General features: G+C 35.3%; 1 long non-coding RNA gene across 1 annotated transcript; it reads right to left on the bottom strand.

The window, feature by feature from the left end:
• Positions 1 to 5,340: 5,340 nt before the first annotated feature.
• On the bottom strand, positions 5,341 to 17,570 carry LOC311436718. Its single transcript, XR_014693058.1, has 4 exons — positions 17,326 to 17,570; positions 14,972 to 15,054; positions 6,133 to 6,312; positions 5,341 to 5,425 (listed from the first exon to the last, which is right to left on the bottom strand). It is a non-coding gene; the product is annotated as an uncharacterized lncRNA (long non-coding RNA).
• Positions 17,571 to 21,380: the final 3,810 nt, after the last annotated feature.

Raw genomic sequence — 21,380 nt, 5'->3', positions numbered from 1 at the left:
GCTATTAACTCCTAGGAGCATTTGTACTTTTGGAAACCGATTTGTGTTTCTAAAATGAATTTTGCAGTATTTACCAAAGAAGTATTCGTGCTATAGGGCTTTTTTTCCTAATTCAGTATCTAAATACTTAAATAAGTAAATGAATTCTAAGCCACATTTCTGCCAACCTTACTGTGTATTTCTTCTCTAAAATAGTATTTTCAGGTCTTTTTAACTCTTTTCATATAAGAGAATATTTCAAATTTAAGAACTTCTTCACTGAAAGGGTTGTGAGGCAATGGAACAGGCTGCCCAGGGAAGTGGTGGAGTCACCATCCCTGGAAGTCTTCAAAAGACGTTTAGATGTAGAGCTTAGGGATATGGTTTAGTGGAGGGCTGTTAGCGTTAGGTTGGAGGTTGGACTCGATGACCTTGAGGTCTCTTCCAACCTAGGAAATTCTGTGAATTCTGTGAAATGAGTCAATTTTCAATATTTAGAGGGGAACGAACATAACTTAGATAAGCCTTCACCACTTATTTATAGACATATATTACAATATTTTCCTTATGATTTCCTTCCATTTGGCCTTTATGAATTCAAATATATATATTTTTTTTTTCCTGAAGCTGTGTTTAGCAAAGATTTATTTATTTATTTATTTATTTTTATCATTTTTTTTCCCCTGAGGTTTCTACAGTGGCAGTGACTTAGCCATGCTAAAATAGTCAGTTTGGAAGTCATTCTTTAACATGCTATTCTTTATGCTTTTCCATCCATGGTAAACCCTCATTCATCTCACCCATCCTTTTTTTCCTTTGCCATTCACATCTGAGGTTAATTAGTACCATACAAGGATGGTTTCTTGCCACTTTTTCTTACAGGCAACATCTTCTCTTTGGTGTCTTGTGTTCAGTTTTGAGCCCCTCATTACAAGAAGAATACTGAGCATGTGCATGTGCATGCATGTGCAGAGAGATACAAGGAAGCTGAAGAAGGGACTAGGAAACAAGACTTATGAGAAGTGGCTGAGGGAACTGGGATTGGTTAGTCTGGAGAAGAGGAGGCTCAGGAAGATCTCATAGCTCTCTACAACTACCTGAAAGGAGGTTGCAGAGAGGAGAGTATCAGTCTCTTTTCTCAGGTGGCAAGTGATAAAATTTGAAGAAACAGCCTAAAGTTGTGCCAGAGGAGGTTTAGTTTGGACGTTAGGAGAATTTCTTCACAGAGAGGGTAGTTAAGCATTGGAATATTTTGTTCCAATGCTTAACTGGCTGGAAGAGTAAAGCATTGGAACACAGCTTTTACAAATATTTTACCTGCCTCAGTTACTTAAAGTCCAATTCATTCAGTTATTCTATATCCACTGCTATTTCAAAAAAATACAAAACAATTACTGAAACACAATTCCCATACTGAAAACACTGTCCAGCTTAGACCTTTTTCCACAAGGATTTTACAGACATTCTGTGATTGTATTTTAGTGAGGATTAGACCTCTTAATAGTTTAAAAACCCTCTTATATACAGACATAACCAAATCTCTTCAGTCTTTGGGATTATTTTGATGGATATTCAGACATTTCATAGCTGAATTCACTTGGAAAGGCTTATGCCAAATATCTGTCCCCAAAAATCTACCAGTTTTGTTTCCTTACCTTTTTTTTTTTTTTTTTTTTTTTTTTTTTTTTTTTTTTTTTGTCCCAACAGAATCTCTTATAATACTTCACATAAGCAAAATAGGGTTTTATCCATCAGGTCCAGCATTTCTATTTTAATACATGTATTTAAAGAGAGGGTTTATTTCTCTTTGTGTATTTCATTACTTACTCTGGAAATTTATTTTGACCTTTCTTGTGTTCTTCATACACGTTTATTGTTGTTATTTATTTTATTTCCTGTTTATTTTCTACAGTTGATACAATTTTGAAGGATTTCTGCTTGGTTCAATCACTTAAAATTGCTATTTAGCTATGTAAGTTTCTTCCTTGTCTTCCTATTTCTCATTTTGTTCAGCAGTACAATACCTCCTGAGACACCATTACTGTTTCCTTAAGTAGAATAAATGCTATATCTAAGGAGTTTACTTTTCCTTAGGGCATTTTTGATGAGCTCCCTCATTTTATTAAATCTGTCTTTCTGAAGTTTATTGTCATTCTAACACTTTCATATACATAACTTTCTCATGATACAGATTCTAATTATATTGTGATTATCATTGTTTTGTAGCTCTGCTAGCACTACAATTTAAATGAGCGTCTATGTTCTACTTTTATGACTGAAAGAGGTACTCACACCACTTAACCCAGCTAAATTCAGACAATTTCCCTAGGTTCCCTGCATCGTCAATGAAGACAAAAATTCACCTTCAGGAGGTGATACAGGAAAAATACCACTTGTCAATATGCAAAGCATACACCTCATCTGAGGAAAAGCATTTTAGTCTCCATCCAACTCACCTGGATTACTACTTTCAGCTGTGTGGCGTGTACATGGCCTTTGAGACACATCATCTGCTTCCTCTGAGTGTGTGCACATACCATGGAGCCAGAAGGGAAACAGACAGGTATTCCTCTTGTTGTTAGAAGGAAAGAAAAATGCAATTTGTTCTAATTAGGTAACTATCAAATAATAATGTTCTCATTTTTAATTGGACTGTCTCTTAAAAAAAAATAAATCTGAATAATGTCTTTATATCTTCATAACAACAAGATAAAACCTCATGCTGTCTGGAGTCAAGTTACCCAAGTGCTTTCAAAAGGGAACAGTATTTCATTAAATGGGGCATTTTCTCTCTACAATTACCCAAGATGCTACAAGAAATATTGAGTGATTTGAAACTGACATATGTCAAGTATGTTTTTGAAATAACCTTGTATACATATACACATGCACATATACACTTACATCTTCTTGTTTGTTTGTTTTGGGATGACTCCCTGAGGCTGAAGTCTTAAGGAGAATTAGCATTTGTGTCAGCTGCCAGTTGTCTGAGCTGAATGCTCTTTGATTAAACAGAACTGCTACTTATGTTCACATAGTTGAGGAACCATTGCTAGCCACTACTATCCAAAGACAGATGTGTAAGTTTTGACTCATAAAAACTGTATGAAGGAAACTAACAGGACACTAATCTCCTGGTACCTCTTATGACAAAGAGAAAGATTTGAATAAGATATTTAAATACTACAAAATTTGTTTCCTCTGCAAATGCCTTGCAAAATGTTATAAATAAATCATCAGTTTCATCATTGTTTGACTTTTGGGACCATCGCCATAACCAAACAAAAAGAGCCAAGTCTTGGTACTCTGGGACACTGAAAGCACATATTCATCTGAGACACCAAGCTCCTGTCTGCAGATACAAGCTTCTGGGAACAGGTATTTCATCAACTACTCATTGATGACAATTATGAGATATTTACAATTTGAAAACAATGCAGATAGAGCTCTCTCTATATAAAACTTTAATGAGCAGCATGTTTTGTTGGAAGTGTCATAAAACTTTCATCAAAGTTCAAAATATTCCCAAGAAAACAGCTCTGTCTTTGACAAGAAGATCAGAAATATGCAGTTTAGATCAAACAGTGTGATGAGGAAGAGAAATGTCGTCTGTTATAATTATTAGGATACGATAATTATACTTTTACAAGCTCAGAAAATTTTTAAAAAGCAGCTCAGTAAACATTGTAAAATCTAGCATTAAGGTTAGCTTTTATAGTTTTCCTTTTAAGGAAGATAAACAAAACCATAGTAGCTAAAAGCCTAACGATAATAGTAAGACAGAGAATGCCAATTTTTTGGTAATGCAATTTAAAGGGGGACCACAGTCACTAGCAAAAATCACTTGATCTTTTATTTCATCTTGGAATAGTACTTTTTTCCAAGTACGTAAAATTCCTTAACACCTTGCCCTTAACTGACACTGTAGTAGTATAGGGGCAGGCAGTCCTGAGCTCACTGGACCTTACAGCAGTTCTTCCTAACTGTAAACTTGCAAGCAGTTGGGGTGAAATTGAAATGTGCAGCTCCTCTACCCAATGGCTGCATGAATAATTGAATAAATGGCCCTTACGACTTTTGAGGCATTAAGAGTTCAAACAAATCAAGGTCAAAACAAGATGTAAGTATTTTAGTATGAGAATAGTTAGGATTTAATTAAAGGGGAAAAAAATCTACAGGAATAGATGCACAATATGAAAACAGCCGTAACATGAGAAGACAGAATACAAAAGGAAATCTCATGTAGTCAATACAAATGTGATTATCTGTGTTCCTTTCAGTCATTGCTCTCAGGTTAATGATGAACAAATTCCAAGTTTCATCTTTATGACAAAAATAGTATTTATAAAAGATTTTTAAGGTTTTCTTTTAGCTCTCCTTTCCTACAACCATTACTCATTTTTTCATCCTCTCTGTTCTGTTTTTTAAATAAATAAATAAATACATGCATAATATAACACAGTCCCCTGCTCCCCAAAACTGGGGACACTATCCAGGACATTAGTTTCAGATGGTACAAATATACAAGTATTTTGTTGTTGTTGTTGTTGTTTTTGTTTTGTTTATTTCTTTATGGTCTTATTTCAAACACAGTCTGTACTTTCTCACTGGTCTCTGAATGGGTTCATGATACACCACCAGTTTGTCATCACATTTCTTCACCCTCCCATTCCTTACCCTTGTCACTGGGGTCAGAGTGCAGCTGGCTCCAGACCCACATGGAATCAGATTTATCACTGATTTAGTGACTAAATGCAAGGCTGGTCAGCTGCTTCTGCAACCTCTCTGTTTTGAAGGTCATGTTATAGAAATCCTGCTTTACTTTAGGACTTTGCTACCCTCAACCACTATAACAGGTCAGGTCTTTTGTTTCTGCTTTGTTTTTCTGTGGGTAGCTGCAGCATAGGTCATAAGGAAATTCTTTCTTGTGCTTTATTATGCATACCTGGTCTTGTTTTCTACCTTTTGTGTCACCCCCCATAGCACTTAACCAGGGTCCCAGCAAGCTGTTGAAGTTTGTGCCTGTTCTGCAGCAGCTCTTGATTCCTGAATTTTTACACAGTTCATATTAGCCTGAAATTCAATTAAAGTAGAAACAACCCTGACAAATTCCCACTTTTCTCCCAAATATACCTCCTGCTTACTCCTTCCCTAGATAGAATAGATAGCCCAAATGCCATGCTTAGCCCAGCCTCCTTAACTGAAGGTAACAAGGTTTAAACATGCTAATATAAGTACAGATCTCCAGCCCTTTCTTTGAGTATATCCTTTAAATTAAGCCAAGCAATTATGACAGCACTTCCCTCCCACATCAGAAAAAAATACAGAGCTGATATAAGACTTAACTGCACAGCAGCAGCTCCAGGTTTGGCTTCAGTTGCCTTCAGTTGTGGACTTACTTTTAAGAAACAGGTACGTGGCAGATGTCTTGGGTTGGTTCTTTAACCTGCAACAAAACACATGAAGGTAGTATTGCCTTTCTAGTAATGAGGTGGTATGCAATATTGTTTAGAGTTGCAAATAAGATCCTGAAAGTTCTCAAATGCCTTTTAAGTTCTCTTTTAGGTACCCTCCTGCTCAAATAAGGATGCTTCTGAGTACTCCTGAATATCAAGGATCTTCACTGTCAGAAGCAAAAGTACCAATTAGGTCACACAATTCCAAGAATTATCTTTGTCATTTAGCCAAAATTCTGGTCTTTGGCAGGTAGCAAGATAAAACTTTATTTTCTCCTTAATGTGGGGATGATGTGGAATTAGGACAGGCTTAAATTCACCCAGTGCTTGCTTATGCATGTATTGACCAGCGGACACCATTTCAAACTTACTAGCTTTCTACTGGAAATTCAGCTATATTTTCATCTCATTCATGTAGGATATCATGATTTGCAGAAGGTAATCTGTGCTGATTCTGGACACTGGACCTGATTATTTTCCCAGGAATTGCTACATTGGTCCTAGAACAGCACATAAATTTTGGTTTCAGGTACTGTCCCTGCTCTCCAGTTTGCCCTTACCAGCTTTACCATTCCTAACCATGCATTACACATGCAAAACAACTTTTCAGCCCAAAAGGCTAGAGGCAGTGAAATAACTTCATAAAATACTGCTTGAGTTGCAGGGCTACTAAAGCACTGCTCAGCTTCCCACTCACATTCAGGAGGTCAGAGGGGTAGGCAGCCCCATGCTGCAGACAGAACCCCCTGATTTCATTTCATGCTCCCACCACCAGGACTGCAGAACAGATACTGTAGGAGGGAACAGGGTTGTTCATCTTCAAATCATTTCACTTCATCATTGCTCCAGCACAGATGTTTGGAGGATTTTCTGCCACCTGGATGTAAAACAAACTGGTAAATAAATAGGGATATTTCACAACACACCTTTTGATAGGCAACCTATTCAGTCTTTCTCTGCACTTCCTGTTGAGATTGCATTCTTAAAAGCTCGTTCCTTTCATTTGTGCTTGTATATCACAGACCTGTGTTTATTCACCATGTATTTATGTAGATATTATGTTCAAAATGCCTGGGTTAACAGCACCAGACAAGCGGTGTAAATCTTTTCCGCATCACGTATCTTCAGCACACAAATTAAAGTAATTGAACTTTTCTGAATGCTGTTGAATACTTAAGAAACAAGCAGAAGCAGGATAGTGACAGTGCAAGTTTTTCAATAAAAATAGTAGGGGTCATTGAGTTAAAGACTGTTGTAGAAAACTACTTGTTAAATGAAGAGAGAGATGAAAATAGATTCATTTAATTATGCACTTGGGTATATAAAAAAAAGGTACTGAACACTTATTATGAAGAAGTGAAGTTATGCTAGTTAAAAGTTTCTCTCTCCTTCCAGATATCCCTATGTTTCCACACAACAAAGACATTGCCACAGATGCTGGAAATATAACTGTCTGAATAATAAAAATAATGCATTTGTGAGTAAATTATTCAAAGATTGATAGATAAATGTTGAATAAATTATTCACAGAACATTATTTAACAATCTGGAGAGCTGGTCAAATAATGGAAATATATATTTCAGATAATTTATTCAGAGAGTAATGTCAAAATCCTTTGGCTAGTCCATTAGGAATGAATAATTTGACAAGTTATTGATTATAGCTCATTTCTGTATTAAAAGAAAATTCAGCACAAATGCAGCTAAGCAGAAAGATACATAATTGACAATAAAGTGTCATCATCCTGATGATGAAAATCTTTTTTATGCATAGAAATACATAGCCCATGTTCAAGGATTATTTTGAATGATGCTTACTTACCACATAGCTTAAGGCACATAAATTAGAGGCGATCACCAGAAGAAGCTAAATAATTAACACATTTGACCCAAGGATTAGTAATGTAGTTAGAAATTCTTATTTTCTAACAGAGAAGATCCACCAAAGTAGAGTTCAGGTTCAACCTCAGCTATCAGCTTTTAGAAGATTTTGATTAATTTTCCTCCATAACTTCATTAAATTGGCTAACTTTGATACAGGACAGTAAAAGCAAATACAGTCTTTCCATACACATTTTGGACTAAGTTTCCAGGTGTCTATCTGTGTTCAAGCAGCTGAGGAAGGAACAAGAAATGATCCTCTTTATACTGCTTCACAAAGACATGTCTTAATAACAGTTTTCCCCAGAAGCAAATTAGTTGAAAAAGGGACAAGGCCACAGTTCACATAGGGAGTGTGCATAATGGAGCTGCCACCTCAAGGTACACTGAAAAGGCACTTAGAAATCAGGTTTTTACGAGTGCTTTTCTTGTGGTAATGTGAATCAGCACTATTTCCTGTACAATACTGTCACATAAAGCCACAGTTCAGCCACCTTAACTTTGAAGAACAGAGAATTACAGATTCAGTGTTTTCTTCATCAAAAGCTCTACTTCACCAGCCATAATCTTCTCCTAAGTATCTGTAATGCCAACCGTCTGCAGGAAAGAGCACTCTGCCTCCTAGAGACTAAATGCATGCAATTTTTTTATTTTCCGCTATTCACCTGGCCACATAAGCTAAGACAGTAGACTTTTCCTTGGAAAAACATCCAGTGTATTGTCTTCCTGACACATTTTTGTCTTACTCGCACATTTTGGAAGTACGTGGGACCTGCTTCTTCATGTAGTACTCTTCCTGAGAAACATCTCAATATTGATTTAAAATAATATAAAAATAAAAGACCTTACATACATGTATGCGGGTATAAAGATTTTAACTAGTTTTAAAGCTGGGGGACTGGAATGAGAAACTCTGTGTATGAGAAAGCAAAATCCTATGCAAAAGTTAATGATCTGAATTCTTATCATTATGAAAAGGCACCTTGCAGAAGTACCCTCTTTACTTTTTATTCTTTCTTTTCGTAACAATCTCTAGCAATCATAATTAAAGGTGAAGCAGAAATCAGAGATTTTGTGAATAATTTGCACAGAAAATTAGATTTTGTTAGATGCAGTTGCTATATGCATTGCTGCTGGCAACATGTATCGATGCTCCTAGGTACCGTTTCTTTCGTCCTCCATGTGCCCTCTCAGAGGCAGCCTCGTAGTCCTGCTATTACTATACTCACTTTCTTAGACATCCTTTCTACCACTCTTCACTACAACCTCCTCCACAGTTTCTTCTTCCAGTCATGGTGACTTTTTTTTTTTTGTTGTTGTTCCTCTCTGAGTGAAGCGGTACATTCCTCAGCATACCTTTACGTGTGATTTAACAACAACATGCTAAAATCCTGTAGCCTTAAATTAGTCATTTCAGCATGCATTTACCTAGCCTCACACTGAAAATATCTCTTCCTGTGCCCTTGATATTGTTAATTATGTCTTCTCTTTTTTGTCAGTACTTACAATGTCATTTTTTGACTTACATGTATTATCTCCATTTTGTATGTGGAAACTGTGAAGCTATCTATAACACTTAGGCAATTACTGAAATTCGTTATATGTAACTCATTCTTATCCTTTTCCAATCAGAATGGGATTCAGAATAGGGCATGAAAACTTACTCTGCGAAATCTGCTTTAAAGATTGAGAAAAATCAAGCTGATCCTTTAACACATGATCACTTTCACCATTCAAGTTATGAATGTAAGTGTTTGGGAAAGAATCAAACTACTCACCCATTCCACTGGTTTTGTAAGTGATTTTTTTCCATGTTCTCAATGATCTCAAACTGAAAAAGAAAATGGCCTGTTTTCCTGAAGTAGTATCGTGCACTGATTTTGATCATCCAACACTTTCTCTCTGTTATCAGCTGTCCAATGCACTATGTACAAATGTTGAAACATCAAAGCATCATGCCATCTCAAGTGTGTTAATATCAATCAGGTTTAAAAGACCTCTCCGAGTTATAAGTCCACACAGAACAGTAAATTCTTAATACTGACTCCTGCTATTAACTCATTATGCATTTCAAAAAGTATAAAGATATATTTTTAATGTAACTTATAAAACTGATCCAAGAAGCTCTAGAAAGGATTGACTGCCCCACAGTTAAGACGTCTTCAGTTTTTTTCCTTCTCTCAAATTTCCTGAAGTTTAAGGGAAAAAGCCTAAAATAAACTGACCAAATAAACAAGAAATTAAATCCTTCCCGATCCGTTGAGTAGTCTAAGTAAACATTTCACAATACATGATACATGTGACTGGAGAAGGGCAATGTCTTTTGTGCTGGAAAATATTGATTTATTTATTTTTTATTTATTTATAATTATTTTTTTAAGATATTTTTTTAAGGCTGTTTGTGGAGGATTATCATTAATGATATTAATATCTCACTCCAACAATTTCCCTTTCAACACAAGCTACTGCTGTCTCTAACTCTTTAGCCATAATAAAGTTCTTGCCATAATTTTATTTTTTTTTCCCCAGGTTAACTATTAATTTATCATACTGTTACCAGATCAGAGACTTTGATAAAATCAGAATAGATGGGATTAACAACACTTTATTTAGTAAACCAGGCACTGTTAAAGATATAAAGGGGGCAAACATTTTGGACGCTGTTGTAGAATTTTAACTCATTTTCCTGTTACCATAGAAAGCTGTAAAGCTTTGCATTCTTTTGAGGTCAGACTTATAAACACCTGCAGCTTCCTGGACTGTGATTTCCCTTTCTTGTAAATAGAGGAACTAATTCTTTTTTATTTAAAATTCTTGTTACAACATCTATCACTCCATGTTATTGTTTTTTAGGCCTTCAAGCCTGTTCTGGTTTTTCTGATCTATGCTGGATACAGTTGTCATATTCTTGTTCCATTTGCCATCCTACTTTAGCTAATAGTCAATATTATTGTTATATTAAAATGTTTTATTTAGGCATCTTTAATCTCTCTCGTTACAAAGGCTTATTGCTTCTTTCATAGTTCTTTTAATGGATAAGTTAACTTTGATACTTGTTACGCATTGCTTTTCTAGCTTGACTTTTGGCAGTTCCATCTGAACCATCCAAGATTCTTTGGTTAGTCCCTTTCTTCACCCACTTTTATATGTTTTCTATTTGCTTCTACCATTCTTTTAGTTTACCTACTTGTAATTTGTAGCGCTTGCCCTGGATTTGGGAGTTTTACACTTTTGACTGAAATTTGATTAAAACTTTCTCCATTTTTAAACCTTTGACAAATTCAGTTCAGCTGGCTTTCTAAAGTAGGTCTTCTGATTTCTGATAGGTTGCCTCTTTGAAACTCAAAACTTTAAGACCTTGTGGGTTAACCCAGTAAGCAGCTCTCCCTCTGCCCTCCCAGTGGGATGGAGTAGGAAATGTGAAAGGCAAAAGGGAGAAAATTTGTAGGCTGAGATTAAGGCAGTTTAATAGATAAAGCAAAGGTACACTTATAGGCAAAGTAAAATAAGGAATTCATTCACATCAGCAGGAAAGAAGATACACACTGTAGCTCCCTCTCTCTTTCCCCCAGCCTTTACTGCAGAGGATGACATGGGTCAGTGCAGTCAGCTGCCCTGGCTGTCCCCCCTCACAGATTCTGTGCACTCCCAGCATCCTCACTGTCAGGACAGCATGAGAAACAGAGAATGCCTTGCTGCTGTGCAAGTGCCGTTCACCAATAGCTAAAACATCAGTGTGTTGTTGACACTGTTTTGGTCACAAATCCAAAACATAGCACCATATGATCTACCATAAAGAAAATTAACACATCCCAGCACAGACCTTTTTTTTTTTTTTTTTTTTTTTTTTTCCCCTCACGCAGTTTATTCTAAACTAAATCAACATGATTATCCCTTTGAATATATTTTTTATGCAGGTAGCATTTCTAGTCTGTCTTTATTACATTATCAAAACCCTTTACTGTCTTAATTGGCTATGGATAAAAATATGCAGCATTATATAGACATCAAACTGTCATAAGATTAATAGCTTGTCACCTGTCATCATTTTTTTCTAACAGCAGCTACCATAGGTTTCTACAGAAGAACAGCAACTTCTCTTTGTTTTGAAGAACTTCTTAAGAAATAAAAACACGTGCAAAGTAACATTTTCAAAATTTGTTTCAGAAATGAATGCCACAAAGGTGAAGCCAAGCTCAGAGTATTAAAGTTTATACACACACACACTCACTGTGTGTGTGTGTGTGTGTGTTTGTGTTTTCAGGAGTAATGAATCACTCCTCTTATAACTGGTGGGAAGCAGTGGATTACCAGAACCCTGAAAATGAAATAATTTGTGGGGTTATGAGTATACACACAAACACAGATTATAAGCAAATTTGGAAGGATGCTGAAAAACTTTCAAAAGAATATTTGATATCGTTGACATTTATGAAGAGCTTGGCATTACTTCAACTTTAGAAGGCTCTTTTGTAGTAGCAAGAAGTGTTTATTGGTTAACAGCATAGTTCCAGGAGGCTCTGGTGGAGATTAGTAAATCTACTGTTTGCATATTATTATTTTTTTAATCTCCATTTACCTCCTGTTGTGGAACAAGTTACCTGTGATACCACGAGTAGAACACACTGAGACTGCACAGGAGGGGGCTACCTAAACACGTTCTATTTTGAAGTTCACCTTGGGTCAGAGGGCTGGAGCAGAGACCACCACTGGTGGTCCAGTTCAAGGAACATATAGCCTTAGAGGCAAATGATAGAAAAAAATAGAAACAGATACAGAAAGCATCATGTAAATCCAGGTTTTACCAGGCTTCAAAGTCAAAATATGGCAATTTCATTCTTGATTCCTCTTTCCTTCCAGAACTGTGATGTTACAGTCATAAAAAAAAAAAAAACAAAGACAATAGAGGGACTTCATAATAAGTATGAAGTCTAACTAACAGCTTTAAAAGGATATATAAAAAAGCTATGTATGCATCAGCATGAAAAATAAAGATTCTTTGATGTGTGTCATCTTTTCATTTTAGCAATTAAAATGGCTTTTGAAGCTCTTTGGCATTTAATTTAAGCCTATAGAGTATAAAATTATGCCTTCCCTTGCAGATAGTCCCATATTTAGCACAAACAAGGTCATAAGGATCAACAGGCTTAGAAAAAAATAGTAATTTAAGTTTTCAAATATCTAAACTTAATTCCCTTTATTTAGGAACTTGCCAAAACTATGACATACAATTGTCCTTTCTTCTTTTTTCTAGCTGCATAATCAGGGCTTGCTGATGCTTGTTAACATCTTTTTACATAAACAGAAACTGAGAGATTAACTCTTTTTTTTTTTTTTTTATATATGAAACACACAGAAACAGGAACTCCATATTCTAATAGAAGCTCTGTCTAATATGTTGTCTGCAGGACTCCCCACCAGAAACATGTTTTCCTATTAAAAATGTTGTGTTCCAGCCTTATTAAGTATTCTGACACCTCTGTACCCGAATTACATCTGTGTATGTCTTAAATATGAGACAACTCAGAATGTATGATTAAATTTTTCATTTGAGCATGCCAATTTAGAGGAACTTTACAAAGCAGACTTTAAAGTATCTGCCATTTCAAAATCATTAGATTATTTTATAAACTTACATCAAGAATTACCTGCATGTATAATATGAAATAGGAAATGTAATTATTTCAGTTGCACATAATCTTCTTCAGTAGCATTCTCCAGTAAAACTTTCAGTCTAGCATATTATATCACTAGATATAATAACAGTCAGAATGCATTTTGACAGCAATAGTATCAGTATGTATCTATTAGGTACCACTGATAACTAATGTTTTCCATCATTTCCTTTTCATAGAAAGTTAAGTGCTGTAAACTGCACACAAAGAAAAAACCTTTGTGTTCTAGTTACACACAGAATGAGATTTTCAACAGGAGAAAAAATATATCATGAAAGTATAGTATTTTTAAATCTCATGCACAGATGCACACACACACACAAAAATCAAGTTCTTACTTTGCTTCCGAACTACTTTACTATACAGCACTGTATTTAACAGTGGTACCAGCAATGTACTAAATCAGATTTAACTAACAGGTGCTCTCCAGGCTGTGGACAATTACATCATAAAAATGTATTACAGTGTTCACTCTTGGGAGTAAAGATTTTTGCTATAATAGTGAAATGTATTATATGAAGTGGAATTTCTAATGGACTTCAACAGAGCTGGTGGCTTGAATGCATAGTGATATATCAGGGGTAGTGCCACAGAAGAAAACCTCATAGGAAGAAGATAATTTACTTAGTAGAAACACTTATGCTTCCCACTGCATACATTTACTACAATAAATCAATTGGACAACATGTTTCCAGTTTGCATTTGCACTAAGCATTTTTAACTGTTAACACTGTGGATTTTTTTTTTCCTTTATGGAGTTTCATTATCCATTCATACTTCTGAAAAATGAGAAAATGGAGGAATATACAAAGCTGGCAGATTTAAATGAGTCTTAGAGAAGTACTTCAGCATCAAAAATGATTAAGACCAAATTGTTTGCAAAACCTTTGCTCTCACCACCGTCAGCAACAAACAGTACTAATAAATGAGTCATGTAAAACCACTTAAACTTAATTCTGGAAAGAAGGGGAAATTTTTCCTACCAAATTCATGTCGGAACTTCTTTTTAGCCACGTTACCATATTAAGGAACACAGAGTTTGAATTTAGTTTTTGTTTTTAATCCAAATGTTTGTAAATGTGTAAGATAATACTTTCAAGAGATCAGTAGCTTTAGTTCCCTTGTTGAGATTTCCTCTCTTCAGCAAACATTTTAAATACCTAAACATTTTTTTTTATATTCTATGCTTTCAAAAATACACAACATTTCTTTACTTTTAATTGAAATAAATCGTTTTAGCAAGCATAATCACCTATTTCCCTGACTTTCAATTATGCCACATTTTGTGCATGCTTGCATTAAATCTTAATATTGCATTGATCTTAAAATTAGGTCTCACGTCAAAATGCAATTCAAAACTATCTTCTCAACAGGTTTCAGTGAAGTATCTCCTCTGTATAACTGTCACTGTAGCTAAGGTCTAGTATCCCACATCCCTCTTTAATCCTCTGCTTATTGCATACATTTTATATCCATTTTTACCATACTTATATCCTACCATGTCCTTTGTGCTTTATTCATTCACAATTCTTTATTCCATATAATGTTTTTCTGTCACACCGGACTGTGAGAATTGTGTGGGTTTCCAATATTTTGATTTGTTGTTGTCTGGTACTGAGTCCAATAAGTCATTTCAGGAGGCCTAATGTATGTGGTTGCCAATAATGAACAAGTTACCACCCATTCTCCTAATTATTCTGTAAAAATACAAATGAGAAGATAGAAACTGTTCATCAATATGAAGGACCTAGCAATATTCTCTTAGATTTTACAGCAGGTGTTTCACAAATATCCACTTACACTCCATGCTAAATGTGTCAAAATAAACTAAACCATTTTCCAAGTGTTTACCAAGATTTCCACAACTTTGTGTGATAGAGAGGTAAGACAATACCTGACTTTTAGAAATACATTCTAAAGCTGAGTTATAATATCACACCACAATGCAAACGAGAAACCATAATTCTAAGCATGACCTACCTCTCAGAGAAACTGTCAGTAGAAACATTAAGACTCCTCCTCAGTCACAGAACATCTATTTGGTATTTGGTGCATACTATCAGCTTGAGTAATTTATATTAAAAAAAAAAAAAAAAAAAAAAAGTAAAATTAGTTTAATGCAAAATGACAGCTAGAAGCCAAAGCAGAACACCAACCTAGTATGACAGTCTCCTCAGCCTATCGGTGCACCCTCACACCTGACAGATTCAAGTTTAACCAGACTGATTTTAAAGCTATTTCATTATAAGCCATCATTAAGGGTTACTTTCAATTATGTGCAGAGAATTCTTGTCTGTCTTTATGAAAGTCTGGTTGTTTTTCTACGTTTTCCTCCTATCTGTGTATTTATAGTAAACTCCACCTGGCTTGAGGCTCTCCTATCATCAGTCCTCTCCAGCAATGTGGCTCATACACAGCAGGAGGAATCCAGCACTTGAATGAAAAGATCACTTACAGCTTGCTTTTGTTCAGGACTTGCTCAAGCATCTAACAGCTACAATAAGCTGGAGCCTTCTGCTTCAACTGATGTTTTCACAAGTGCGTTTCCTGAAATGGCACAATCACCATTTTTTTGTTTGTTTGTTTGTTTGTTTCAGGCAAGACTTGAATACCCAAAGGGTTACCTTGATTTATAATTCATTTACCTCCATGTAATAGTTTGTACTGTTCCAACTATCTCTTGATTAGTCAATGAGAGGCATGTTCAAATAAAAAATTGCCTTAGAGTGCTTCAGGAGTCTTGTTTTGCAGAATTTATTTGCTTGGTTTTATTGCCTGGATAAGAATCACAGCATACCAGTTTGTAGAGGAATCTCAAATTTAAAAATGTGTCTGCTGGGTAGGTGGCAACACAGATGTTGCTACTTCAATACAGTGTTAGCAGTTTGGTTTTCTAATCTGTGTATAATATTTATTTTCTAAAAATAGCTCTTGGTGCAGTAAAAAAATGCATTAACATCACCAAATTATGTTGATTAGCAGCAATTGAAAACCTGTCCAGTCATTTGGAAAGGAGTGAATAAGTGTCACAAGAACATATCAACCAAAACACAAAGGTGTTATAAACAGGAGAAAAACACCACAGCATTCTGCAAAACAATGTTACAATATTTTATGTGCTTATGTATATTGCTATTACTTCGCTATTTTTACCATTACTCTATTCATTCCCTTTATTAGCAAATTTCAATTCCTTATCATTATTCAATAAAGCTTACTTCAATAAAAAGTAATTTGAAGAAGAGAATAAAGATAGAAAATACCAGAGTCACAGAAAACTGAAAACATTGTCAGAAAAGAAGCTGTTACAGATTTTTAATTACTTTTTTTTTTTTTTTTTTCCCTGCTGCTTTTTCTATTATGGCTTGAGTCTTCTTGTGAGAGCTGAATATTTTTTTCTGATGAATTATTGGCTGTCCTAATATTATTAAATATTGAGTATGCTTTTCATTTCTACATACTATGTTTCATGCAGTCACATGCTAGAATCTTGTAAGGCGGCAAAAATTAAGAAAGATCACTGCAATTGATAGGGACACTCCTTCGCTGTCCCTGTGAGTTTCTGGAAAGGGGAAGGCATCAGTCAGCTGGAATTCTAAAATTCATGTAAATGACTCTTCTGGACATTTTCTCTTTTTTGAAGTGAAAAGGCACATTTCAGAAATGATATGTTTTAACATGCTTTTCAAGTGCTCAGAGGTTCTAAAACCTATATTCAGTTCAAACTGGGATACTTCATATTTTGAAGGAAGCACAGAATGGCTTTCTTGACAATGTATGGCTACATCTCTTTCACAACACTCTACATAACATGTATTAATTTCAATGTTTTAGCAATTCTTTAAGTTGGGTATCCCTAATTTCTGTATTTGCCAACATTTGTTCAATATCTACTTCCTCAAGTGGAAATAGTTTTCACTTGCTTTGTCTTGAAAAGCTCATTAGTGATATATTCATTAATCTCTAAATCACAAATCTTTTTCTTCCTCTGCTCAATTCAAAATCATGCTCAGTTTCTTTCTATGCTCAGGTTTCCTTAAGTCATTTTAAGACAAACCATGATATATAGGTTACAATAAGAACAATAGACCTAATATTACTGACATTGAAAAATAATGGAAAAATTAAAATATTTACCAGTTTGTAGCATCTTTGTCATTTAAAAATTCAACTAGAAAAGAGTTTGAAGGACTGACTGTTCTCATGAGAGTTACACAACCCAGAAAACACCAGGAAAGTTCAAAATAAAAACTAGAATTTCTTTACTGATAACTTGTACACACAATTGGATGAAGAATGATTGCTCTTATTGTATTCATGATGATACCACATACTTGCCATGTCCATGCATTCTACTATACTCAAGGGATGTTATATCCTTACTTATGGTCCAGAAAATTAAGGGAAATCTGTGCCCTTTACGCATTGTACTCTTCTGCTGGAGCTAAAACTCAACGCCAGATGGCAGCTAAAGGTCACACAGTGGTCTGCATACCAAAAATAGAAAATTAAATTTTACTTTGAAAAAAGATGATCACAGAAAAAGTCATTGAGTGGAGTCAGCTGTGTAAAAACTAACTTTAAGAGATCTTACCAAAAGCAAATTATGTCTGTATAATTTTTTTTTGGTTTTTTGTTTTTTTTTTTTTGGGGGGGCGGGGGTGGGGGGAGGAGGAGGGAGGTAAGAAAAACAAATTGTAAGCAATTGTAATATGAAGAAAATTCCCATTTTTTTTTTTGAAAAGTTAAAGCACGTGAAGGACAGTCATTATAGAGTGCTTGTTGACCTCATTGAATTTGTTCTTTTGACAATGTCAACAACAGTAACTGAGAATGAATAAAAAACAGTGCTGGATTTAGCTTGATGTCTCCAGTGTGTTGCAAAATACACATGTATTCAAGAGAAAACACATTAAAAGACACTTATCAATCATAAAATATAATGTTGAAATAAATAAATAAATAAATGTTATATCAAAACAGGATTGGTGGTTGTTCTACAGCTCTTCTCCAATGCCACTCTACAAATATACAGTCTATGCAGAATGCCATGAAAGCTTTCAAATATGGTTTCTACTAGGTTAACACTTCACAGATCTTTCAGAGAAAACAGATACTGATATCTCCAATGGTTAAAATATAATACTCAGGTCAGGTTTCATAGCTGTGAAGAAGTAGCAGCCTCTTAAGTATGCACAACTACCACTATAAAAGTTAAATATAAGTTAAAATCAATACCAAGTATTACACTTGGAAGCAAATGAAGCACTGGAAGCAAATTAAGTTTATGGAGTTCTAATTTAATGTTCACTATGCAATAAGCTCTGCAGAAAGTATGTTAGTACCCAGCCTGGAGGTGACAAAGATAGAGTTGATTTTAGTGAAGTCTATATACAAGACAAATGGTCAAGACTCTCTGGAGACTCAAAGATGAAAGGCTGGGCACTTGGCCACTGCTCCTGCTGTTCAGACAGCTACAGATATCCCCCTAAGAGGAGATGGAAAAAGATAAATGTTATCTCCATTCTTTTAACCAACAACCATGGACATAATCTTTCAAAATTTGATCAGTAAAATCAATGTGTCAGAAAAATATTCATACAGTATTCCCACAAAAATGTGGAAAACTTTTCTTGCCTGCTCAAGATGATCATCTCCTATGGAGTTTGGTCTCTCAAGATCTGAAACTTTGGGCCAGCTTCTGCCTCAGGGTCAAGCCTCCCCAGTCTTTCCAGACCTATTCCACAGAGAGAAAACAAAATACAGCAAGACAAAATTACTTTTTGTTCATTTTCTTTGCCAAGATTGGAAACAGAGTATCTTGCCCAGAGGAATCACTTTATGGGTAAGTTGGAAAAAGCCCATACAAAACTCACTAATATAGGTTGAACTTACAGTCCCACATGCGGCTACTTAAATGGTGTTTACTAGAAAGGTAGCATACATGAAATCAAATTCAAGTTTAAAGGAGGGGAAAAAAAAAAAAAGTATAACTAAAAGCTAGAATTATTGTCAACAAGAAGTTTAAGCAATTCAGTGTCCATCAGTTTTCTAGGAAAAAGTAATTAGCATGCCTTCAACAATCTACATATATCAGAGTGAGCAATTCCATCCACCATGTCAGCAATTTCAGTGCAATGGGAATAAACATAGGGTTGTTTTGATCTCTGCTGTTTAATTTCTGCTGTTCACCTTCATCACAAGAACTACAGAAGAACTAATGAAAAGGAGTAGAAACCATATCCTTAGTTGGCTGATTCTCCATTTATGTTTTGAGTTTAGGGACTCAAAAGTCGTGGGATTAAATTTTTGACACATTCAAGTACCTTTGAATGGTTGTTGAACAGAATTTTGCACGTTTTTTTCTTTCTTTTTTTTTTTTTTTTTTTTTTTTCCTTTCTTCTTTTCTTCCCTTAATACATACAATGGAAATATAAGAATAGATCATCATAATCTAAGGACTGATTTTTATTTATTTTGCCATGTAATCTTAATATGTCATTTAACTGCCAGGGGAAAAACCATTCTTACTGGGGTCTATGTTCAGTTCTCCAGCTGCTACAGGCACACGCAAAGTGTTATCTCAGTGTGTGCGCACAAGGAATTTCAGTCATTTAAAAACACCCAGTCAGCATGATTGAGTTGTTGCATTAAAAGCTACAAAAGCTCTCCTGTTTCAAACTGTTAATAACATACTAGAGAGTTGAGGCACTATGAAAAGCAATACACACAAAGTCAAACAGCCGGGATAATGGCGAAGAGGAAGCTAACACATAAATAAATTACTTGGGCAGGCAAAGAACAAATCCGCAGAGAGAGGTGGTAACATATTGTCAGAAGACAGCTTCAGGCAAAATAGGTGAAAATCACAAAGAAAAGACATGAGGCACAGAAAGGGAAACAAAATTGCAGAGGAGTAGCAAAAGCAAAGGCCTAATAGTTATTCTGACTAGGACAAGTTGACAGCATGCCAAAAGAATTAGGATCTAATCAGTCTGCAGGGCTGAGGACTGTTTGGAAGAAGGAGAATCAGATAAATGGAATATATGAAAAAAAAAAAAAAAAAGGCAAAGGAACAAACCGATTTTGAAGGGAATATTATGTTCCTGCCAAAAGTCTCTTGACAGAGAAAGGGCAAGACAGACAATTTCTGTGGGTACATGACAGCTGCGTCATCATCTCCTCCTCACACGCAGATAAGTCTGCCACCATTTTTAAGACAACCTTTCGAAGATACAGGGCAGTGTTTGTCCGTTGCAAGTAAGCAGACTAAATAATCTGGAATATTAGCAAACACAGGTAACTCTGAACAGCAGTAAAACACAAATGATTTTATAAAACATATGTCACATCACTAAAGGAGAGTAGACTGAAGATGTGTAAATAATAGCCACCTTGCACCTGTGAGATATATTGGGATGCAAAATGCCATCAATCTACACAGTTCTCCACAGTTTCTGATACTAAGTCCTAGTAGAAGCTTCAAATGAAAATTCATTAACTAGTTTCAGTAGCTGTCTACCTTCAGCCACGAATCTGTTGCTTACTTCATCATGACTTGATATAGATTCTCAGAAAAGCAGGATTAGTATTTTAGACTAGCCCAAAAACATGGTAATAATTTTGGAAGAGTAATTGTAAAAGCAATTATTTGGGGATTTGAATGACTGCTTCATGGGAATACTATCAGTATGTGCTTAAGTCACTACCTACAACCGGGAATACTGTTGTTGACCATGACAGATAGCAAGTCCAGAGTCACCTAAGACACTGAAAGAGCATGCCATAGGCCAGTACTCAGACTCTGAAGGTTGTGTTACTTTTATTTGGGTGCTTAATTATAAATACAAATTCGTGACTGACTGAGCTTTCATTTGTGACGCATTCTTTGTGGCTGTAAGACCAACTATGACACACATGCCCAGGTTTTTACTAAACTGTAAAACCACCTCCCATCTGAAGAAGTCACTTTGATCATGTCCATTTTAACTAAATTAAATGACATGTATTTATTTTCTATGGTATATATACTCCATAGTATCTCAGATACTACTCTGTGGTAAACTTAATTACAGAACAATGTTTCAACAATGAACATTTTAACAACACTAAGTAGCATGTTGCTGCAGCCAAGAAGCCCTACAGTACAATATTGCCATAGGTAGGAACAGGCAATAAGCTTCCTACCAAATCTGCACAGCCTCAGGACTGAAACTTGTCAGATCTGCTCTGTCTGAGCTCTTTGCAACCTGCTGCAGCTTTGGTTTACTTGTTTCAGCTGCGACTGCAATTTTTCTAATTGACTGGGTGTTTATGGCTAATTTTATTTACTTCTGTTTATCTTTACGTGGTACAACCACGTATTTATACAGACCACGTATTTATGTTA

Source organism: Aythya ferina (assembly GCF_964211825.1).
Source record: "Aythya ferina genome assembly, chromosome: 4".
NCBI lineage: Eukaryota > Metazoa > Chordata > Aves > Anseriformes > Anatidae > Aythya > Aythya ferina.
This window is presented reverse-complemented; position numbering and strand designations above follow the sequence as displayed.